General features: G+C 34.3%; 1 pseudogene; it reads left to right on the forward strand.

Moving 5' to 3' along the window:
* The first annotated feature begins 738 nt into the window (after positions 1–738).
* On the forward strand, positions 739–26,694 carry LOC124373873 (annotated as a pseudogene).

Raw genomic sequence — 26,694 nt, forward strand, 5'->3', positions numbered from 1 at the left:
TTGAGGTTAGCTTTTGCTAACATGTTGCTAACAACGGTAGAGAAAGTTTTTATCGTAGAGCATTATTTTGCTCATACGGAATTGGACATTCGGGTGGGCCAAGCTTGTCATACACTGCATTACGTTTTCAGGAATATTTACACAAAAACCCGCCTAGTAATGCTGTGATTACTGTTGTTGAAAAATTTCGAACATCAGGTAGTGTTTTTACACAGCAAAAGGCCTTTTACAGGTCGCCCAAATGAAAACCACAGAAGATCGTTGCAGCAAGTGTTACAGTTGACAATTTACAACGAAACAACACAAATGACAACCTTAAGCTAGATGAACTTCTCACTTCATTTGACATCAAAAGGATGCAGCTGCCTCCAACAAGAATTACACATGAATCTTCAAAATCAATAGACTGGATACGCACTAATTTGGACAATAATCTCAGACCACACAGCACAGTCTGCCATAATTAACACCTTTAAAATCAACAAAAGTAACAATAAAGTGAAAAAGAGAATATTTAACAAAAGATCAATAGAACAGTTCAAACAGTCTTTAACTACACAAAGCTGGGATTCTGTTTTGCAGACTGAAGACATCAATCAAGCATACAACAACTTCCAGACCATTATACAATCCACACTAAACAACACCTGTCCCATTAAACTCTCAAAGTTAAAAAAACATACTCACACACAGACATGGAATTTGGAATGCGCTAGACTAAAAAACCTATATGTCCAGGCCCTAGAGAGGGAACAGAGTACTGGTCGAGCTGAAGATAAAGCAGAAACAGCAGCCAGGAAAAAAGAATGCGACCAGAAACTCAAAATGCTGAGAAAAGAAAACACAACATCCTACATAGATAGAGAAGACAACAAATTCCCGAGCATTCTGGCATGTAATAAACACAGAACGAAAAGCTAGCAATAGTGCAGATAAACAGGTACACCTTCATACAAACGGAAAAGAAATTTGTAAGCCACTGGAAGTAGCAAACTGTTTCAACAGCTTCTTCTCTACAATCGCACAGAGAACACTCCAAGATAGCCATAATAATACAAACCACATCACACAGCAGGACTTGCCATCACCAACAATAAATAATTTTAAATTTCAACCTGTAAATCAGAAAGATATACAAAAAAATCATAGACTCCCTAAAACCAAAGACATCAGCTGGTATAGACGAGATTTCATCAAAATTAGCTAAGACTTGCAAAGCTGAACTATGTGTCCCCCTAGCAGATATCATTAATAAATCATTCAAACAAGGAATTTTCCCCAACAATTTAAAAATAGCCAAAATCTATCCCAAGTACAAAAATGGACCTCATACAGACACTGGCAGTTATCGGCCCATTTCCCTGATCTCTACTTTTACTAAAATTATAGTAAAAGCAGCACTTAAAAGACTACTAAAGCACCTTGGAAACAACGATCTGCTAACACATCAGCAACATGGGTTTTTAAAGGGAAGATCCACAGCCAGTGCTCTAATTCAACTGATAGAATTTATCATCGACCAGCTAGATGAGGGCCGCAATGTAACCAGCCTTTTTTTTGGACTTCAGTAAGGCCTTTGATTGCGTAAATCACGACCATCTGCTTAAAAAATTAAAAAAGCTTGGGCATTGAAGGAATCGCAGCTCTCTGGTTCGAGAGCTACCTGAATGACAGGAAGCAGCTAGTTGAAATACACTACTCCAAAAATAACATAGCTCAAAAAGCCCAGTCAAGTTTTGCTCACGTCCAGAGAGGAGTGCCGCAAGGATCGGTTCTGAGTCCAATACTGTTCCTCCTACTTACTAATGATCTTCCAAGCCAGCTAGAGGAAACTTGCCATACAGTGATGTATGCAGATGATACAGTCATCACTTTAGCAAACAGAATACCAGAACAACTTGTAAGATACAAGTCAAACATGAAAATACAGCATTAAACATGACAAAGCAATACTGCGCTTCTAATGACCTGGTCTTGAATGAGAAAAAAAACTGTACAAATAAAATTTTCTTTAAAAAAACAAATCACTTAACCTGCCATTAACAGACATAACAGCAAAAAGTAAAACAAAGCATCTAGGCATTATAATAGACTCACAATTAACATGGAAACCCCACATTGACCAACTGTGTAAAAAGCTAAGTTCAGGCTCCTACGTTATTCATAGGATAAGGCAGGTGAGTGGCCACAGCATGGCTAAGGTAGCTTACTTCGCTTTACTTGAATCACACTTGAGATATGGATTAGCTATTTGGGGAGGAGCTGGCAACACCTATAAGGAAAAGGTTTTAATACACCAAAAAAGAGCTCTAAGATGCTTGGCCGGACTTTCACTTCCAGGAAAAGTTGTTGAGAAACATTTAAACAACTCAAGATCCTCACTGTAGTAGCTCTCTACATTCGAGAAGTAATAATCCATGCAGTGAACACCGAACAAATTAGACACCAAGACCTACATCAACACAGCACCCATAATGCATCAAATTTTAATCTACCATCCCACAAGCTCAGCCTATACAGAAAAAAACCATCTTACATAGGAGCACTCTACTACAATCACCTACCAGAAGACTTAAAAAGAGAACCACCACACCGCTTCAAGAGAATTCTGACTGAATGGCTATCTACAAAACCATTCTACAATGAAAAAAGAATTTTTAGACTCACTTATTTAATGTAAACTTTTAAGTAACTTTGACGCCATGTACTGATCTCTATGATTATGTTAATAAAGAATATTGTCTATTGTCTATTGTCTACAGTCACCAAAAAGAAGCCTAATGCGAGCTTCTCTTTAACTGAATATTAGCAATACGTCAATACGAAGAATGTTCATAAACATTGGTGGTTTTCCCTACAGGATACAATCTGGAGAACCTTTGAACTGTAGAAACAAACTAGCCAGAGTTCAGTACTGTTCACTACTTCAATGTTAGCAATATGCTACGAAGAACCTGAGTTTCTGAGTGATTTATGGTTTACAGATGAATGTCACGTGCCCCTTAAATGTTTCATAAACAAGCAGACAATACGTTTCCTTGGATTTTAACTTCCTGACATTGTTGTAGAGAGGCAACAGCATTGTATGCGTGTAGCCATTTGGTGCGCTGTGTCTGGGAGGGGTATAGTGGGACCATACTTTTTTAAAGACTACAATGGAGAGACTCTTACTGTAAATCAGTATCGATAAAGGGCCATTCTTGATCGTTTTGTGAGAGACCTCAGGAGATTTTGTCGTGCACGAAACTTGCCGTTAAATTCACAGTGGTTCCAACAAGATGACGCAACCATTCACACTGCCGTTAACAACATTGCTTTCCTCCAATAAACCTTTGGCGACCGTCTCATCTCCCTTAGAACAAACTTTCCTTGCCCAGCCCACTCCCCGATCTTACAACACCGGACGCCTACGTCTGGGTAATGTTGAAAGAAAACATTGTCCGTGAGGACCCACCATCTACCATTGTTCAACTCAAAAAAAAAATTACCATTTGTATTAGAAGAAGGAAACAACCCCTATTCATAAAAATGATGCAAAACCTACAAGAACGGTGCGAGTGTTGCCTCAAACCGAACGGGGGTCATATTGAACATGTTAAAACCCGAGTTTAAACCAATTTTGCTTCCTTTGACTTGTATTTATTGGTAAAATCTATATATAATGTTACTGTGTTTAGCATAATAAAATATTACCATTTCAGTACTGTTTTATTTTGGCTAATACTGTAAAATAAATTTTATTTTTTTAATCATGCACCTTGAAATTATAAATATTTTGTAATCGTTACCTATATTAAAGACAAACAAAGAGGAATATGACAATATTCACCATACCAGAAGCGCAATAGGAACACACTATGTGACAGATATCTCACATTCCTCTATTTCCAGTTCTATGACTGGAATGGTCAGAGGCTGGAGGTGAGCAGTGGTGCACTGTTCCGTCCCCCTGTCATAATCACATCTGGGCCCTCACTGCTGGTGCGTTTCTATGCTAATGGAGGTTCCTCAGTTGGCTACAAGGCTTCCTACTCGTTCTTACCAGGTGTACATTTATTATACTTAATGTAGTCTGTTCTGGGATCAGTAAATTATTTTGATTTAGTACTTTTCAATTCTGACTTCTCACTTTACAATATAAGATTAGCAAAATTATATTATATTTAATAGAGCTCTGATAAATCAGTCGTTTTTCATATTACACATTCTCATGTTCAACTCGCTTACTTATATTCTATTCCATGCAGTAAAATGGTAATAATAGGCAATGGTAAGAGTAAAAATGAAAGTGCTACATACAAGTTTTGTATGTCCATGGGAAATAAGATGGTAGCTGCACTAGTGTGATGCTTATCTTACCAGTCTATCTTCAGATAGTAACACATGTTTCATTTCTATGCCCATATGGTAACAGAACCAACTAATTACTGCAAAAAAAAAAAGAAAAAAGAAAAAAAGAAAAAAAGCTTATGCCAACTTTATTGGATTATTACATTATGTTTAGCATATGTTTAAATTCTAGTTCATATCAGGGTATTTTCCAAAATGTAATCATTTTATGAAAGCCAGTATTATTTTTCAAAAAACATTTGGAACTGTTTCAGTTGAAATAAAAGTACTCTCATTGCCTGTATGTGAAAATGTGTGTATTTTACTAATGGCTTAGATTGATCCAGTCATGAAAACACAGGTCACAAGGTTAAATATCAATATCGTTCGGTGATATTCACCATGACAGTTTATTGGATATCGTTGGTATAATCAGAGCTGTAATCAGCTTTAGCAGGCCCCGGGAACGATATTTGGTGGGTCCTGTCATGTCCTGCCACCGTTCCACAGTGGGTTATTTACCCAATTCACCCAGACTAAATTATTCGATTACTAAAATATGTTCCAAAACGTTACAGGCCATAAAGAGAGTGTCTTTCCTTCATATAAAAGTTGGCTTTAAGATATTTTACGTATTATATTGCTGTATACAAAGGAACTCAGTATTTTTGTTTTTCCACAATTGTGCAATAATTAGATACAAAATTATGTTTTAATAATCAATATTACTTCCAGTAATGAAAATAGTGTTATAGAAAAGTAAAATAATTGTTATAAACGACACAGTTTAAAATGAATGAAAATACATACAGAGATGCTAATTTTTTCACGAAATTTTTGGTAATAATTAATACGAACACTAATAGCATCATATAACATTATCATCACATTTTACTATTATCGTCAATACTATGCGGAAATTGAGAGATTGCTATTTTGTTAAAAACTTTTTATACTAGAATAATAACATACAATATACACACAGTTTTGCAATATTAGATTTCAAATGATACAGTTATTTTCTATGCTTAATAAAACAAATAATATTGCATATTTAAATACAACGTGCCATTTTTATATTATTATAACAAAGTAATGAATATTTATTAACAAATAAAATTAGTTCTATAGTGAATATTAACAATTAGAGTTGAAATCCATAACACATCTTTTTAAATTATTATACTAAGATGTTGTAAAAATCTGATGAGACATTTTGAAGCCATTAAAAGTTATGAAAAAAAAGAACACCCATGAAAAACTATAGTGACTGTAATATAGTAATATACCGGGTGTCCCATGAAGAGGTTTAAACGTTTGAAGTTTTAATCTATACATACTGGGGTATATTATATAGACAATATTATAAATAATATAAATGTATTTTCATATATCAGAAGGAAAAAAAGTATTGAATATTTCACATTAAGAGTTGTCTTCAGAATTGCTACTGACATCTGTTAGAATTTTTCATCCATCACCAGATTGTTAGAATATTGAGGGATATTTTTCGTTTGGTAAAAGCAGTGATAGGGCAGCACTGCTACAGCCCATACTGTTAAATCTGACATAATAGATAGACAAGAATATTCTAGAAGATGGGATCACAGATGCCTCTAGCCAGTAGTGAGGGCTGTGGCAGCACCTTATGGAATATTAATTATTTTGTACTCTAACAATTACTTTTTTACAGTAATCTGTACAGTATAATCCAGAAACACACAACTGTTAAGTGTTTATCTTTAAATGGAGTCTCTCTAATTGATTTAACTTGTGTGTGCTCATATCAGTTAAATAAATTAGATATATATACCAATATACAACGCATATATATATATATATATATATATATATATATATATATATTGTTAGCCATTGACTTGTAAATTTCTTGGGTGTACATGAGTTAAACATGTACGAGTACATTGACAATTTAACTCATTTATACTTATATGTGCCTATAGTTTAAATATTGAGACATTAGGGAACTCCAAAACTTTGTAGTCCTCTAGGTCTTTGGTTTATTGGATTAAGTTTAAATCTATTCCATAGGGGAAGGGTGTGTGTGCTTTTCAATCGGAACCATCCCTCTCAAAGCAAAGAGCAGTTATGCTTAACACGAAAAAGACAAAAACTATAATGTAGATGTAGTATGTGCATATAATGTAATTGTGTATTGATTTCATTTGTACCATCTATTTCAGAATACAATATTTTTATTGATAAAAACACAACATGGTTATGATACCTATCATTGTTTACATGTACGATAATTTTAATTTAGTTACTCTAATATATAACAGGTAGTAAACGAATTTAACATGATACACCTAATTTTTTGCACTGGTTCACAAACAGACCATTCAAACAATAGAAGGTAAAACTTATCGTGGGTAATTGCTATACTTTAGAATTTGAATAAGATGATGTTACTTGTATTTTTAGTGTTAGAAGTTTTTAATACTGTTTATTATTTGCAGGAAAATATGATGAAAGCGTTGTTGAACCTGTCACAGGTAAGTATAGTATCCATTAAAGTTACAATATTTATATTCTCAAGGGATTTTTATGGGGTCACTGCTATTTTAGATAAAACAAAATTTTTTCATAAAAATGTACATAAAAATTATGCAAATTTTTCTTCAGAGTACTTCTAATGCTGATTGAGAATTAAAATAATAAATTGAAATGAACAAGATAATTAATTTTTGACAATTATAAGTTTTAGTACAGTATATACATGATGAAATTAAAAAAAAAGTTTTAATGCGGAAATGTAGTATTGTTTTCTGTTGAATATGAATTCAGGAAAAAAATTTGTTGACACTTTTTTAGGGCTATATAATGTATGAAAGCCTCTCTTTTTAAGATTTAAATAAAAGTTTGAAAGTTTAAAAACTTTTATTGCTCAGTATTACTAGGTTCTCTTTATGAGGTTTTATGGTGTCCCATATTTTTTTCCACGAAAACACAAATTTTTCTTGTGATGTGACATCTTTCAGGTCACATAATGTTTCAAAAGCCTATGTCATTCTGTTTTGGATGAAGATGTTTAATATTAGAAACTTGTATCACTTAATATTATAGATTATCTCTCTATGGGCATTATGGTGTCTGTATTTTGCACTGATTTCATGGTTTGAATCACACTTAAAACTCTGCTGTTCCTGTTTTAACTTCATTGGGCTAATAAATGACACGGCTTGTTCATGTAAAATATATCAAATCCATCTTAACTTACTTTTCACAACCCTTAATCCATCTGTACTTGTCTTTAATATTTAATAAGTTGCTATTAGTGAAGTAATTAACATGCTATATCGGATTAGAAATTCTTTCTAATTGGAAAAGATGACAAAGTAATAGTTATGATGTTGAATGAGCAAAAATATGCTTTTACACTTTTGAAACTATTAAATTAATTATTATTAAATGCAAACAAAGGTTTTCAAGGTTAACATGTCAAGAGCAAAGCAGGTACCAACATAATGTTACAGAAAGGATAAAATTTATCGATAACAGCTTTGATTCGTTGAAAGTTATTAAAAATCAGCTATAAATGCCCGAAATAATTCAAACTAATCAAAGCCAATTAATGTATATTCCTTAATATTTTACTACAGTATTTTTAAAAAATGTTTTATATTATGTCATTCAAATTATTGTGTTGCATTTCTGAACATCTTGATTGCGGCATAACCTTTGTTGCACACGTAGAGAAAGAGAGAGTAGTTGATTTCACTCAGTGCACACTGACAGGGCATCTGTAATCTTAATACCTTAACAGCTGAGCTTTTGTAAAATTTATGGGGCTGGAAAAATTTAATTTCTGTCCGTCTGTATGGAGGATATCTCAAAAACGAACTGGCTTTAAGTTGTACATGAAGTTTTTTCAAACATACAACAAATTGACACATGCAGCCTAACTATCCTAACACATTTATCATTTTATACTGACTTCTTGTGTAGATTTGTATTGTTTATATTATTTATTGGTAGACTTATATTAAAATCAATTAAATAAAAAATGTGAAATGTGTAGCCATGATATATCAAGAAAGATTTCATATGTAGACTTAAATTGTCTTAAAAGATAATTTCTATGGACTTATAAGTCCGCAGGAATCTCGAGAATGAAATGAAATATAGATTTGAAATTTTGCATGCAACCTCAGCGAAGCCTGTTACAACACGTTGTGTGGCGTACCTCTACCTTGTATAGTACAAATTATAAATCAACATTTTTTCTTCAGATTGTGGAGGCTTTGTGGAGAATCTTGGAGGAGCCATCACCATGATGAACATGGTGGAACGCGGTGGACCGGTCAAGTACTATGACTGCATCTGGCTCATCCGGCCCCCCACCAACTTCTACCACCTCAAGACCCACATCTATCTCAAGATCTCCACATTTCTTGACATGGGTATATTGAAGTTACTCTTTCTCAGTTAAGGTTATCACTAAATAATGAAGGCTGTGTTTAGTTCATTTTGTCTTCCCTTCTTGGAATAAGATAAATATTGAGTTATTGGTGTTGATTATCAATTACAACTTGAATTGTTTGTTTGGATATATCAATTTTTAAAAATATTACAGATTTAAGAATTTTCACAATGAAAATGCCTATTAGCTTATCTCATTCAGTGCTACTACAATGTCAGTCTCAACCCACTACTAATACAGTTGTATGTACATGGTGTCATGTGCTAGTTTTTGTGTGGGTAGGTATGGGTTGCATATACTAGTATATTGTCAGTTAAGTTGAATACTGATGGATATTACATCAATGTTAACTATAATAAGACGCAAGTTGTTTTTAATTAAGTTGCAAGAACTAATAAAAATCTGAACATCTGATTTCAGACTGCACAAAATATCTGTATTACAAATATAGCTCTTCCATAATAAGCTATATCTTTATTTTTGCAGTCCTATTTATATTTAATTTTCTGTATGTTGTAACTTGTGTATGTATATTTGTTTGAATTCTGCTTTATTTGTACTGAAAACTTACCTGTCTAATGATTAATGCGATTCACCCCATAGCCTTAATGATAGAGCGTACAGTCCCATGTCCTGCTGGAAGGACCTTCCGGAAGTACTTTTTGTACGCAGCGTTGCGTCCTGCCAGCAGGACTTAAGGCACTTATGGGCGAATGCTTGAACTGTCCTTCCAGCAGGACGCGTCTTCCGGCAGTACTTTTGGTAACCAGAGCGCATTAGTGGCAGTAATATTTTCAGATATGGTGTTGGGCGAACAATAAACTACTGTAAATTTTGGAAAACTGTTTAATATGACTCTTACTGACTAATACAACAACTGCCTTGTAATCTATTTTATAAATGTAAAATAAATGTATAAACATATGAAGTATAAAACTTGTTCCGTTACACAACAGAGAGAGAATACATGATAAATTAAAAGTATAGAATAAGTAGTAAATATTAAGATCTACCCAATAAAACTTTATTAAGTATTTCAACTAATCAGTAAAAATTCATTATGTATATATACTTAGGAAAGATATTGAAAATCTTGGGACTTATTTTCTAATATGTTTAGCTATCTCAAACAACTAAATTCAAAAAAGTATGATTTCTATCTTGATAGCTACATAGTCATCTTTTTCAATACATATCTAGTTCTTACGACGTAAGGGTATACCATTTTTTATATGGTATTCAAAAACAATCTCTGGCCAGTTTGTGGGCTACACATGACAGCATTAGGTCCGCATTTCTTGCAAAAAGTAGCTTGCTTTCATTTGCTTTCCGTGCACTCTCGAGCAGATTAGACACTTCCTTTGAACTCGCTTCCGTTCGTCTTCTTTAGAAAGGTTAACAAGGACGTGCGAGATTACCTCCACAGGTAAATTCACTTCATCGATTAACAAAGGTTCTGCAGGTCTTGTTTCTGGTGGAAGGCCAAATTGGTGTTTTTATTAATTGCAAGGCTAGTGCCTTAGTGAAGTCTGTGTGAAACTTCTTTTCAAGAGCAGGTCTGTGAAGGTTATATGCTAAAAAGGCATTAGTTTCCATAATACCAAATATACAAGCAAACATTCTATGATGCCACTGTTGAGTTGGCCACACCGTTTCTAGTGCTAGTCCATCTTGGCGAATGTGGTTATGTATGTCTATGGCAGGAGCTCCCATGAAGTAATCTTCTACTAGTTTTGGACGTGCTACTTCTTTGGTGTAAGGTTTTCCGTCGTCATCATATCTTTTTTTTGTACATGGTTTTCCAGGTAAAGTTGTAGAGCAGGTACCTACAAAACGTATGAACCTTACGGTCTCTCCATCCTACACAAATAAGATCTACATTTTCCGAGCTTGCTGTAGCTGATATAAAAGACCCCTTTTCCTTAGGGCACCTCAGTTTCTATAGGCAGTTTTTAACCATCCCTAAAAATACAAACCTCTTTCCTTTAACTGAATACTGGTCTTTACAGAAGAAAACCAAGAATCTTCTACAACTATTCGACCAGTTCCATGCCACGGTTCAGTCAATCGTAGCGTTGTTGCAGTTCCGGCACCAAAGTCCTTTTGCCATTTTTATTTTTCATTTCTTCTTTCCCCTCATTGATTTCCAACCCAATCATGATTTTTGATGTGCTATCACAAATCACAAAATAGTTTTTTTACTTTACAACCAACTCCTTTAGGTTTCCTTTTAATTTTCATCACAGCAGGCATGCCATTTTCACGGTAGTTGCCTTTCCCGTACCAGCAAACATGGATTCATCTACAGTTAATTTGAAACCTGGGGAAAAACTCTGCCTCCAATGTGTTACGTACATGTTGATGAGAGGCCTAACTTGATACCACCTATATCCATTCCTTTTATCTTCAGGCATGGCAAATGCCATTGCCATTAAAAATTTCTTCAAAACGATGCAGACCAATCCCAAACCTAGAACCAAAAGCTGGAGCAGGAAAGAGGCCGTCGGTTTCCGTAGAACCAGTAGTTGCGGCGGACCCCTAACATATTTATACTCATGGCGTACAAAAATACCAATTGACTTGAAAAACTCATGTCTCGAAATTGGTTTTCTTCTATCCCAATTTGAACAAAACTAAAATATGGTTTATATCATTAATGTGGGAAGAAAATTATCCAAAAATCCATTTCATTGAGGGATAGAATTTCTCAATTAGTATTGAGCAAGTGAAAACGAGTTTGTATTGATGGTCCTTGAAATTGATCAATATTTACATGTTTACCAAAGTCCCACTCAGTGTCCATTAACTAAAACTAAGTTTGAATTATTATAGATTTCCTCTGCATCTGCAGGGTAAATCAATAATATTGTTTGATCCGCTATCAAGGTCTTCATCTTCAACATTAGATTCATCGGATGATGATGACGACGAACTGTTTTTCAGCACTGGTCAGTTGAACGGTAGTCTTCCTCCTTTTACTTTTCTGGACATTGTTTCAGATGATGCCTTTTTAATAATAAACAAACATTTATCCGAACTTTTAATGTGACAAATATTACGAGTTTTACATGTGCCAAAAGTCCGTCATCTATACTTGTCCCCTTTGAAACTATCCTGGTAATAAATACCTTTACTATTCAAGTACGACCAAAATATACTAAGAAACCCAGTTTTAATTTATCAACTATTAATAAATGGTATAAAGTGAAAAGTTTTCTCTTACCTGATAGCGTTGCAGGTGATATGAGCTGGCGGGGTAGACCTATAGCGGCGTTGGCAGCAGGCGTCACACCGGCAGCGATGACAGCTCGACCATCACTCGAGAACAAGTCTTTTAGCAAACATCTAGTTGTGTTTTTGTCAATGTCCCACAGAACTGTTGCACAACTACACGTCACTTTAATTACAGTACCATTACACTTAGTGGTATCATAACTATTACCAAATAACGAGCGACTCCATGCATTTCCACTATTTGGAGTATCAAAATAAGTAGTGAAAACATACACACGGTCACCCTTTCCTATAATCGCCGCCATTTCTGAACGGTCAGAGCTACCAACTTCAGACTTGCATGCGCTAATTCGTTACATTTCCCTCTTTCTAATGGGACCAAGAACAGTCCTGCCAGCAGAACTTTTCGTCCTCGTGTAAGCAGTTGAATTACGTCCTCAAATGAGAACGTAACGTCCTGCCGGCAGTGCCTTGTACGCTCTATCATTAAGATTTATATTTACAACTTTTTAAAATCTTAATGATTAAATTCTTTGAATAAAATAGGATCACTACTGTATGTATTAATCTGTTTATGACCATATTACATATACAGACTTTGCGCATATTTTATGGAGTAAAAAACAATGTAAGACTAAGTATAAGGCTCTTTACTAAGAGTCTTTACTATTATATTTAATATTTTATCTTTGTTAAAAATGTAATTTGAACCACGAGATGAACTGAATTGATTTTTATTCCTTATTATTAAGATTTTTTAAGTTTGATAATAATGTGTTTTTATGAGAGAAATTATTTTACATGTTTACTGCGGGCTACTGTATGGACAGCCATTCGCCAAAACTGCATGGCACTGTCTGGACAGTTGCGTTACCAAAGTTACAGTGCTGTTACAAGTTACTGTTGTTTTGGTACTGAATTCTTACAGTAGACACCTGAAATTTTTCAAACAAAGTACCTACTTTCTGACATCTTAGTTTAACCTGGAAATGCGGGCCAACAATTTCATAATATATGTTCCTAATTCTTCACCTCATTATTATGCTCTTGTTGAATAGCTGTTAGCTGTGAGGACTGGTAAAATGTCACAAGCATCTGTATAGCATGCAATAGAAAGCATTGAACAATGCTTTAATGCCTACCACATCAACTGTGAAGGTTTACAGCGAGGAGCAGGGATGTAAATGATTATATGTGTTGACTCAAAAATGTAGTATTTTTCATAAAAACTGTACAAAATGTTTTTTAAATGTTATTACTATGCAAACTAAACACGCTAAAAGTCTGCAATGTGCCACCACGTGCTGTGCACTCTGGCGTTAAGCACTAAGTGTGGACTACTATCTGTACAGTTTCTTACATAGATAAATAATTTTTTAAATATCATCATCACATTCTTACTTTTCTTGACTTTGTTTGTAATTCTATACTTAAATTTTTGAAAATAATCCGTGGCAGCAGCAAATTTTACACGATAGATTACTTTTAAGAAGACAGTAGAAAATTAAAATTAAAATGTTGAAGAGACTAAATAACATATGTGCTATGTGCAGGAAAACTAAACCAGAGTGTACAGTTTGTCAATGGTGGAATGTTGCAGCTGGTAGCACGGAAGTGGTGGTGCGACAAGGTCTAACGTCAGAGGGTCCAATATTGGAGACGGTGCGGCATCCGGTGGCACAGCTGGGTCTAGGGCATTCTCGACCACGCAGGGAAAATATCCTGCCACTCAGCGTTGGCTTCTACGTCAGCCTTCGAGGCATGTTTAGTTCCGTCTCCAGGCTAGCCATCGTTTACACCTCTTTCACCTACATGGGTGAGTGGTAGTTATATTTAAATCTATTATAACTTTTTAAATTATTAATTTGTTCGATATTATTTGAATTCTACCACTTTGAGTAGTATTTTTCAAGGCTATGCCTTGTAGGAGACAATCCGTTGTAATTCTTTTAAAGCAGGGGTGCCCAACCTTTTTTACCCAAGGGCCACATTGTAAAGCCTTTGTGGCCAGGCGGGCCAACATCCTAGGGGATTTGGAACCCCAGAAAAAACGTATTGCCCGGGGGTTTGTTCCAGAAATCTTGTGCAAAATATGAGTTTTAAGGTTATTTGGCCCTTGTTTCCTGATTATTGTAATTTCTTATTATTTATTAGTTGTTAGGTAAAGGTTTATAATATATTATGTTTTTAGGTTCTTTTAGTAGAAATAAATATAAACCCAGACTTTTGGATGTTTGCTCTAATTCTGAGGGAACAATAAAAAAGTCACCAATAAATTGAATACATTGATTTTAATTAATCCTACTAGGATACTAGGACATACAAATTACGTGGTGAGTGGTGACCTTGAGTTGGGTAGGGGTTACGTCGCCGCACCACGCGCTGTGCCGTGCTTTACGCGCGCTCTATTCGCCAGCCGGCAGCCACCACCGTAGTCAGTGAAATCTGTCTGCAACTACTTTACTTCTTTCAACACTCCACCAAATGAATACGGCTTGTTCTACGTGAAATTGGCTGGACTGCGTGGTTCTCAAAATTTGTATTTATTTAATATTTCAAATGCTTGTAAACTAATTTGGTTGTTTTGGCAACAAGGCGGGCCACATAAAACTGACTCGCGGGCCGGATTCGGCCCGCGGGCCGTAGGTTGGGCAGCCCTGTTTTAAAGAGTGGAGTATCTTAATTGCAGAGGGAGGCTCCAAACATATGGCTGATAATAACCCTGGAATCAGTCATATTCTTATTTGTTTTTATTTTTAATAAATCCCAAAGGAAAATAAATGTTGAATAAATGTGGAAAATTGTAATATAATAGTTGTGAATTAAAAATTGATGTTTAAATGTTGAAGGTCATGGTAGTTCTTGCATTTGCAGATTCCAGGCACTCTTCTATAGTGTAGACAGGATTCTTAAGCAGAAATTCTCTAAGCGAGTTCTTCAGTCTGTCGCCTATCAGGTTTCAGAGGAAGTCTGGAAGGAGGTTTTTAAATTTTCGGCCTGTGTATGATGGTTTTTTTTCAAAGAGGGCTGTTCTGTGTTGCCGAATGGTAAGCCTTGAGGCATGGCATGTGGGATAATTGTGAACATCCATGTAAGTCTGCAGGTGTAATTTGTCGACGAGTAAGATCACTTCATAGATGTAGAGTGCAGGTACTGTAAGTATGCCCAGGGTCTGGTAGGCCTGTCGGCAGCTTTGCAGCGGCTCAAGGTTTGCAAGGGTCCTGACTGCCTTCTTTTGTAGCACAAGCACTCTCTAAAGGTTCCCTAACAAGGTTCCCTAGATTATGAGGCTGTATCTAATGTGAGACTCTACTAATGCAGAGTAGGGTACTTTTGCCACTTCCAGAGTGCTAACCCATTTGATACGTTTAACAACGTAGATACCTGTACTGATCTTTCTGCAAATGTTGTTTACGTGATCTGTCCAAGTGAGGCCGCTGTCTAGAGTTGCACCTAAAAACTTAGTCTGATGCACTGATATATTGGGGATGCTTGCAGGTTGGACTTTTTTCTTGCTTAAATGCACTTGTGTAGTTTTGTCAGGATTTATCGCCAAGTCATTTAATTTGCTGTAAGCAATGGCATTTTGTAGAGAATGAACAGAGTTATTATACAATTCTTCAGCTGAGCCATTTCTTAAAAGGAGATCAGGTTGTATCATCTGCATACATTATGCAGCTGGTACTGTTGTTTTCAATTATGGCTGGGAGATCGTTAGTCAGCAGAATGAACAGGATGGGTCCTAGTACAGATCCCTGTGGGACTCCTCTTGTAATTAATTTAGGGTGTGATCTGAACATGCTAGTGAGGTTAGATGTTATATGCTTAATCTCCACAACTTGAGATCTTCCTTTTAGGTAGCTGTCAAACCACTTGTTTTCTAAGCCTCTTACTCCCAAGGCTGCAAGTTTTTTGGAGATAAGATTGTGTCCCAAACAGTCGAAGGCCTTGCTGTAATCTAGGAATAATGCAGTCACAAATTGTCCTTCTTCTATACTGTCGATTATGGACTCAACCAAGCTTATTATGGCAGATAAAGTTGATTTTCCCTTTTGGAAGCCATGTTGACAGTCGGTAATAAGGCTGTGTTTTGCAATATGCGTCATTAGCCTCTTCAATACAATTTTTTCTATAATTTTATAAAATGTAGAGATTAATGATATGGGTCTACAATTTTTGGGGTCAGTTGTTAGCCCCTTTTTGTGTTTGGGATATACCTTGGAGATTTTAGGTTTTGTAGGAAATTGGCCTAGGGAAAATGATTTATTTATGATTGATGTAAAAGGTTGAGTCAATTCTTCTGCACAATGCTTTACAGTTTTGAAGAGTATTCATCTGTACCACTGGATGATTTATTTTTTAGACTATTCATCTTCAGTTGCAGATAATACAAATGTTTGTTTGTATTTGGCTATGACATAGCAACACTATTTGATATTAATTGTATCCATGCATCTAAAGTCAAATTTGTTATAATGTAGTCAAAATATTTTATAATAATATAAATAAAATAAAATAAAATTTTTCTAAATTTTATATTTATAAAACTACAAAGGTTTATTACACACAGTAATTGTGCTTGTACTGTATCAATAAATATTTCAATATAAATAATAATGCTATAATATATTTTTTTAAATTAGATAGTATCAAAACATTATATTTGTTTTATGATTCTGTACTAAAAAGTCTTTAGAGTTTTTCTATAGAAACTTTTACCTCTGGTTTGTTTAATATTAACAATATGTAAAGGCCAGAAATACTCATTTTCATTTTGTGGTTGCATTAGCATGGTATTTATAAGAAATACCAGATGAAATGCTATTCATGCAAATGTAGACCAGTTGAAATATTAGTTTTTCACAACAGCGTTACCAACATTTTAATATGGTGTAAACTAAAAAATTGTGTTATAACACCGACCATGAAATCCTAAATATAGGGTATTCACAACCTATTAAGCTTTATCTTAATTAAATGTTTTCATATTGAGGAAAATGTTTTACAAATTAAAATTACTTTTATTATTTGGATGCTTCATTTATTTTAATAAAGAAAAATGAGAATTGCATCCATTTTTGTTTTATAAGTACAGCTTAACAAGACTTCCAAACTGCCACCATTGGTGCTTGGAGGATTATCTGCAACTACAGACAAATAGTCACCTTTCTTAAAATTTATTTTGCTCTGGGATTTATAAAAAAGAGAGAAAAATAAGAACATGCCTAAATATCCAAGACTAAATATTTACTTAGCAGTTTACCCATGTAAAGAGTAATACATTATTTGTTGCTTGACTATGGTTAAGACAATTAGCTCTTCCTTGATTTTGTACCATAATATACTATTTCTTTATCTTTGGTAAAGAGTAGTAGAGAGCCAACAATCATGAAATCTAGACTGAAACAGTCAAATACAGGGTTTGTTAAAATTACAAAAGGCTTAGGAACTTAGTTTGTTACTTTCATTACTCACCATAAATGGTCCATATTTTACTTGACCATTATAAGGTTCTATAGGCTATTGGTATCCTTGAGTCAAAATATATACTGGATTTGGAATCTGGGAGCAGATCTTCCTTGAATGTCATTTTATGGGATTATAGTACATGATTGAATAATCACTATTGCATAATATTATTAACACACATTACTGCCAAGGTAAATCACACACTCTGGTATCTAAACAAGCATATCAACTTACATATTCAAGTGCATTACTTTTAAACATAACTGAATTTATTTTTGGGGAAGAATTTTCCTCCCATATCCATCCCTCTGGGCACCCTTAGAAAGAAGCCACATAATATTGAGTACTGTAGTTACTAAAGCACAGTCCTCATAACCTTGATATGGTCTTCTAGCAAATGAAAAACAGTAAAAGAAGTTTTTGCAAGAGATCTATTACATTCCAGTTGATGTTTCTTAACCCTTTGTTGCCCAAATATAGTAAAGATGTTTTTAAAATGTGATTCAGTGTTATTTTTCTATTTACCACTCATCAAAGGTAAATAATATATATATTTTTTTTATTTCCTTCATGGCTAAATACATATTTTGTAATATGGTACTGGTAAGTACCGTTGGGCTATGAGACAAGTAGGTCTTAATTTTGTATATGGTACTGGTAAGTACCGTTGGGCTATGAGACAAGTAGGCTTACAAACAAACTTACAATGTCAAAGACTAAGATCTTTATTAGGTAAATACAATTTAATTAGTCATGAAAACATAAGGAAAATATACTTTACTGTCTTTATATTCAGTACTTTTATATTCAGTTTAGGTTACAAAATGTAACCCATGATATTCAGAGAAGCAGTTTTTTTTGTCGTTGCAACATAAATAAACGCCACAATGACTGCACTTTGAATAAGGACGAGATTGGATTTTTTTTCAAAGCACACATTTCACATCTTCCTCTAACTCCTTCAGTGAATGTTGGCCAGTGCACTCCTAAGTTACCTAATCTCACATCGTTGGACACAGATGGCTCCTTGCCCGTCGCTTGTTTGATGGTTGTTGAGGTGATTTGCTGGTGCGCTTCAAACTTCCCCTTCTTACAGTTTACTTCACATTTGGGACATAAGGCCCAGAGCGACATTTCGCCGAAAATCAAGTAATGGAGGCTTCTCACTCGAGATGCGACAATAGACCACAAAGCTATTCACAAAAGCTATGTCCAAGATACCCCAAAAAATCCTATGCCACCATTTCTTGGATCGCCGATGAACACCATAACTTGCTCGTAGTTGGTCAGCATGGTCTACACCCCCCATGAACTGGTTATAATCCTTGATTACTGTTGGAGCAGTTATTTTGTGAGTTTTCCCTTTATCATCCTTTCTATCTACCAATGTCATTTCACTTCCGTGGTAGTTTGATGCTAAGAAAACACTCTTTGTGTCCCGCCATTTGAAGAATGTGATACCATTACATGAAGTTCTATGGTCCATGTCTCCTCTTTTGAGCTTCTTATCCTCAAGGATGTTTTTCCAGGCAGTCCTTTTCTATTGGAGCGTATAGTCCCCACAGGCCAGTGTTTTCTCAGATTTCAACTTTTTCCAACAATGGTAAACTGTTGAATTAGTTATCGAAAAACAACATCTTGAACTTTCCTCGTTCGTCCTCTGTCAGTGCTAATACTACTCGCTCACCAAGACTGCAATTCTCATATTTTGCTTCCCCAAGTTTCATTCTTCCCTTGGTAAATGCTAAATTGTTTTATATAACCAAATTGGTCAGCTAAACACCATAGCTTGTAGCTTCGTTTGATCGGTTTTAGTGGGTTATACTGCTTCATATTACTTCGCCCTTTGAACAAAATCATTGATTCGTCAATAGACAGTTGTCGTGTTCCATGGTAGGATTCCTTGAATTTTGTATTCAAAGACTCAATTAGTGGTTTCAGTTTTGTATAATTTATCTTTGTTATTTGCAGAGATTTGATGGTTATCGTTTACATGTAAACAAGATAGTATGAAATCAAAACGGTTTTCGTGACATTGATCTCTGAACAATTTTTCACTCCTAAATCCTCTGACATGTTCCAGTAATGCTTCCAACTAGGCAACTTATGGTAGCCCATCATGAAATTGATTCCAATAAAAACTAAGAGCTCGTGTTCTTTTTAGGTTCAGAGTTTTTCCTTTTTGTGTACCATATAAATTAGACTGATAGACTACTCCTCTCAAAGCACTTGATACGAATTTCAAAAAATAATCTGTGTGAGTCTGGCAGTCATCAAAAATACCCTCTACCACTCCTTCATCTAAATGGAATTCAGGAATTTTGAGTTGTTACATCTACCTTTTTCCACTTCCTGTTTGGTAAAGGTAATTTTGTTTTACAGTACGCATATTGGTCCCACTAGTACTAGGTATTGAATTTGTAAGGCAATCATTACTTACGTTTAACAATGTCTTGAACATTAGGCCTACTTTCTTCTTCTAAGCAAATTACAGTATCATTATTTGATTCCTCTTCAACACTTCCTTCTTCAATCAAATTTTGTAAATTTGCTTCAAAAACGTCGTCAAATAAGTTACCAGTAGCCTTACGGTGTTCATCAAGTTCTAAAACCTCAGAAACATCCTCATCATCATCCGATTCCATATCTGTGTCTTGATTATTGTCCAAAGGCAAAAGTTCCTCCAACACAGTAAATTATTTCTCTGTCACTGAGCAAATATTCAGCCATTGCGTTATTAGTATTTTAGTTTTTAATAGTCTAGTATAACATTACAGTTAAAATAATACAACACATAAAACTGTCAATTACCACAATAAACATTAGCACAGTACATATTAACAAACAGCATAACCTCAAATTAATGTAAGCAACAAGAGCGTTGGACAGCCCAACGGTACTTACGAGTACCCACTCACTATTTTTGCATATAGCAATCTGTTTCAATTAACAAAACTGTGAAATGAACGTTTTTTACATCATTATAAATACATTATCAATCACTAAAACATGAAATAACTGAGAAAAGTAAACAAATAAAGGCCTGGGATGGATAAAGAAATTGGGTTGCTAAGTATTGGTCAAAACACATGCACGAGTCACTTTGTTTCACTGTCAGTCAGGTTAGCCACAACATATATTGCCTGGAAACCAAATTCCCTGCTCTTTAGAAGGTACTTGTGAGTACCAATGGGCTGCTGAACGTACAAACCCATTAAATAACATTCACACATTGAGAAAAAAATACTGGTACTACTTGCAAGTACCGTCGGTCCAACAAAGGGTAAACTAAGATACAAGCAATAATAATAATAATAATAATAATAATAATAATATTATTATTGTCATATTAAGTTTTTGCACTCATCGACAAAGTCACTTTACAGCCAGTAGCAAGTCAATAAATAAATACATGTTTACATACTAAATTATAAGTCATATGTAAACACATCCATGAAATATAAACAATTATCCTTAGTTAGCTTTAGATATAATTATAAATTAATATCGGATACAGCAAAAAATTCATCTACAGAATAAAAATGATTGTTTAGAAGCCAATTATAAAATTTATTGCAAAACACTTGTTTACGGTATATATTTATTAAATTACGTAATTTGTTGTAAATTTGTAGTGAAACAACCTGGTGACTATTAATGGTTTTATTTATTCTGCAGAAATTGATTTTAGTAAGCCTACTTGCCTTACTCCTAGTATTGTAGCTATGATCAGCATACTTAATATTGTTAGGGTATTGAAAAGTATACAAAACTAAGTCATATATGTATAAGTTGAAAATAGTTTGAATTTTTAAGTTTATAAATAAAGGTTTACAATGTTCCAAAAAACTAACACCACATATGATCCTGATTGCTCTTTTTTGTAAAATTAATATTTCATCCTGCTGCAGTTTCCATAAAATATTAAACCATATCTAAAAATTGATTGGAAATAAGAAAAATAAGCGGATCTAATATAATTTGTTTCAATACAATTAGTAAGCTTTTTAATTGGAAAAATAACCCTAGATAATTTTGAGCTAATGTAATCAATATGAGAACCCCATGTTAAATTTTTATCAAAACAAACTCCTAGAAATTTTACTTGATTTGAATATTTATCTAAATTATTATCAATACCAATAGCTCTTAAAGTAAAAATTATGTTTTGGGTTTTTATATTCATTTAAAAGAAAACCGTTTGCTTTAAACCAATCCGATGCTTTATCCAGAGCACTTTGTGCCAAGATATTAAGCTCATCAATGTTTGAATTAATGTTGAGGAAAGTGGTATCGTCTGCATACAATATTGATTTACAGTCAATAAAAGCAGGAAGGTCATTTATACTAATTAAAAAGAGACTGAGTTAGCTTTGTATGAGGTCAAAATTGACATCCTACTACCACTACCTCCAGAAAAGTTGCAGATTTAACATGTCACTTTGTTTAATAGTTAAACACAACGTTTCTTTCTTCAAAATTGTTTTCTAAATCTTATTGTCTGGCAACTTTATTCAGCTTGTACAAATCTATGAATAGGTACTGTTGTCTAAGATTGGTTATGTTTATGTTCAAGATTGCTTCACGGGATCAGACTATTTGTGCCAGAATCACCGCTGCATCCCAGCGCAGTTGCACTGTGATGGCTTTGACCACTGCGGTGACAATAGTGATGAACCCGACACTTGCACAAGAGGTCAGTTTTAATATAGTTGTTTGGTAATGGAAATAATTCAGAGTTCCTGAAGTGATCTTTTCTTATCTGTAACTATCAAATTCTTCACCTGAGAAGGCCTAATTGCAATCTGGGTTAACAGTCCTACTCACAAAGTAAATGAGTGAACCAACCATAAGTATACTTAGACAATTTTTAAATGAATACGTTTCAGCAAAACAATATTGCTTACTCTTCCAACAAATTACAGATGTAATGAAAACAAAAAAGTGGTTTCTCTTCTCAGCATCTAGAATTAGTTAACTACAATCAACAAATCCTATGAAAATGGCTCTGGAGCAATTTATGTGCTTTAAGATATTCTACTGATTTAGTAAAAAGCAGTCTCCAAGACAATAACTTCCTGCTTCCTCCTGGATCAGTAATAAAGGCCTTAGCCATGAAAGCTCCTTCATCTGTGCATATTACATTTGAATATTTCCAAAGCTTCTATTTCTTGATTCAGCGTTTCATATAACTTGCCAAGAGACTAATGATTGGCTTTGGAGCAAAAGTGTACTTTCTTCTTGTAAGATGATTTGTAATCTAGATATCTCCAAACATTCCAAAGTTGCTCTGGAGTTGTCACGTTTGAAAGAAATACTTTTTATTACTGGTTATCAGTACACCTTTAAAAAATGTGTAAGTTGAGAGGAATAGATCAATAATATGGAGGGTTTGATAAGACGTAGCTTAGGTTTAAATAATAAATCCGGCACTGACTTGAGCACACATTAATATTATCGACCTCTTACTGTACTTACCCTTACAGTCATTCTGTCTGATAAAAGTCCTTGCACATTTCCCTCAAGACCAAAGCTAATGAATTCATTTGACCAAACAGTTATGTTAATAATATAATATATATTTTCACATATTTGACATTGTACTTATCTATTGACCTGCTAAAGATATTTTTTGCACCCACGCCTTCCATGCTGCCGCTTGAGCCCTGATGGTTTGCTGCACAAGCTATCTCATGGTTAGTTTTATCCAGGCAAAGGCAAATACTTGGATAGAACCTCAATGTCCATCACCTTGCCACTGTCAATGCTGGTACATGTGACCACACCATTTAGGGATTGGTTGGCCTCTATGCTGCCACATACCATCAAAACCCGCACATATGTCACGAGAATCCGTTTGCAGTTCAGGATTAGTTATTTTTTTCCTCTTCAATTATAGCTTTATTTTCTTATACAGCTCCTTCAACAGCTCTGGTCATAGATTCTAAAGCCACCTGTTTACATTTTTCGTGCAATACCGTGTTATAGGGTCGGAATTTTGTAGGAGGCTGGGGGAGGTTCAGGATGGAGCATAAAGTTTGCGCAGCGGTCTGACCTTTTCCAATGCATCGCAGGCCATACACTAATCTAATATTTACATCAAAAAACTTCTTACTTGCTACATTAGGTATTTAAACCTTTTTAGAGTTGTTAAATTCTTCACAAAAGTTACAATGTGTGCAAAAGAGTTCTAGTTTCGACACTAAGCCAACATAATTCATGGAACGCAACTGTAAACCATTTTTCTTACAGTTTTTGCAAAGAGAACATTCTTGGAGTTTCTCTGATAGTATACTGATATCTATAATTTCATTCTTATAGCTATGATCTGTAGCATATTGGCTATACTCCGAAAAGTCAATTTTCTTTGATGAGCTCGACGCTTTGGTAGGCCTAGGCCTAGGAGAGCTAGGAACACTAGCAGATGAATGTACAGGTACACCTTGTACTACCTTCTTTTTTCCACGTCCACCAACTCCTTTCCTGCTTTTAGTTGTTTTATAAGTACGTCTAGGCATTATGAATAAATAATACAACCAATAAACGAAACTGTAAGAATCACAAACGTTATTAAAAACTTTCACAGAAACTAATAACGTCCATAAACAATAACAAACAAACAGGTTATGTTTACAATATTTATTCCCTAGCAACAGAAGACAGTAAGCAGTTGTCTATATTCAGTGTTGCCAAATGAAGCAAAATTAAATAGCAACAGAAATGATGGGTAGATATACGTATGTATGCAAGCGAAAATATTCTAGTAAAAACTGACCCTGCAACAAAAGTTCAAGGATTTATTTTGTAATGAAATATTTAGATAATCCAGGTGTATTATATATCAATGAACTCGGAAAAATGTATATTTTAATAAAATACAATAAAAAAAGTTTGAAAAAAAAAATATTTTTTTTTGTTCCGCCTCCCCTTAAATTACCTGGGAACTTCCCAAATTGGCAAATAATGACGAAAACTCTTAGAAACAATTTTATTTTTGGTAATGAGACGTACCTTTTATGTTGATATTTCACATTGTTAATATCAAATAACGCCAGTCAGTCATTGAGCCCTGTTTTGTTTATCTTATTTACTACTGACATGCCTGTTCATCTTAATACCTACTCTTCCACTTTAATCTATGCTGACTACACAACACTTCTACTTGCCGAAAACTACAGTTGAACTAGCTATTAGTGCATACAAAACACTAAATATGACTTACCAGTACTGCCACTCGAATGAACTAGTAGTTAACATGACCAAGACCAAGAAACTGGCTTTTTTCAGGAGAAATAATAAATAAGATTACAGGTCTACCTAAAGTTATAAAATCACATACAGGATTTCTTGGACTGACAGTTGATGACATTTTCTCTCGGACACAAAATGCTGATAACTTGTGTAAGAATTTAATCCCTTCATGGTTTTGACATAATATTACATTCTCTGTGATTGTATAAGAGTGGCTAATGATGTAATACTACGCATTGTTGTATTGTTCCTCTTTTATTATAGTTTCTGTTGTTATATCGCACAAAAAGCATTTCTATGATAACTGCACGTCACACAAGTAGTTCTGGCATTTTCTACTAGATGTCAGCATTTCCTTGGTTCTCTGTCATGAGTGTTAAAACCTTAGTGAGTTTGCTATAGTCACACAGTGTAGACAGCTGCCATGTGTTGTTGCATGTCATCCGTCCTGGATTATTTATGGTTTTATTACTTGTTTGTTGTATCATGAAAATACCTGATGTACAAATAGGCCATTGGCTTTATTTGTCATGATGACATCATGGACATGGATAGTGAAAATGATTTAGTGGACAATATGTAAAAAAATACAAACATTGAAAAAACATTTTTTTTTTTTTTTTGCTTAAAAAGTAGGTAACTATAACTCAAAAAACTTTTATGTAAAACAACTAAAATAATTCTGCAAAAAAACATAATTTTAGGTACAGAAATTAAACACTAGCCTCTTTGTTACCAAAAAAATATTCACCATATCAGTAATTTTAAACACAGCAAAAACAACTTATTGTGCCCCTTTTTAAACCCTATCTAAGATATGGATTTGGTATTTGGAGAGGTACCCACGAAGGATTCACGGATCTCTGGATCATGGCGATTGTAGCCCTATACATCCAGGAAGTGGTCCTGTTTGCTGAAAGGAATAAACTACCATGGGGAGCAGACTTACACCACTATAACACTTGTCACGCTAACAATTACATCCTGCACTTACAACACCACCTTTCACTATATGAGAAGAAACAGTCATATATGAGAGGCAAGCTTTACAACTTTCTGCCAACTTAAATCAAGATACAGAAAAGAAAAGAACCTGAAAAGTGTGCTGAACAGATGGCTGGTGACAGGGCCGATCTACACACTAGAAGAATTATTTACACTTGAACGAATAATGACACACAAACATGGACACTGTACATCGTATCTTTATTTGTGTTGTAGCATTTTTTACACCAATAAATTTCTACATGAAACATTAAATAAAGAGATTTTGAATTTGACCGCTACAATTTTCTGGTTTTAAATATTTTCCATCATTTCTTATTTTTGTTCATAACTTTAGCTTATTTATGAACTGTAATATGGTTCTGCATATTACAAAATTTTCAGGTTTATTAGAAATAGTATAAAGCTTTCCAACATCACACATCACTTATTATGTCCAATCTACCAAATTTTTTAAGTACAGCTCTTATTTAGTATTTTTATACAAGTTTGTAAGTATACAAAATAAAATATTTTTAATTAGCGTTTAATTTATATTTATAATAATAATATTGTTCATTTTATTGAGAAGAATGATTTGATAAAATTATGCTCAGTTTATTGCATTTCTATTTTTTTTTTTTTGTATTAAGCGTAAATTATCTTATACATCACGCCTTAGAAAAGGACGCAAACAAGTAAATTCTTCCAGGGATAGCATACAAAACAACATGTGTTGCAAATTAAACATTTATACATTTTTTGCAGTATTTATGCTGTTCTACTTTGTTGATAATGGAGCTTTTTGTATCGTTTGCACATATCTTGTTGTTCAGAGTGGGATGCTGAGCCAGTGGACCGCCGATGGGTACTCTCATACTCCCAACTACTACTTCCCCAAAATGGAACGTTACCCAGACTTGAAGACTGCAACTCTTGTTTTCGTCATAAGCAGTCTTGGTGAGTAATTTTATTTGGTAGCA

The sequence above is a fragment of the Homalodisca vitripennis genome, unplaced genomic scaffold, assembly GCF_021130785.1.
Source record: "Homalodisca vitripennis isolate AUS2020 unplaced genomic scaffold, UT_GWSS_2.1 ScUCBcl_6575;HRSCAF=13855, whole genome shotgun sequence".
NCBI classification, from domain to species: domain Eukaryota; kingdom Metazoa; phylum Arthropoda; class Insecta; order Hemiptera; family Cicadellidae; genus Homalodisca; species Homalodisca vitripennis.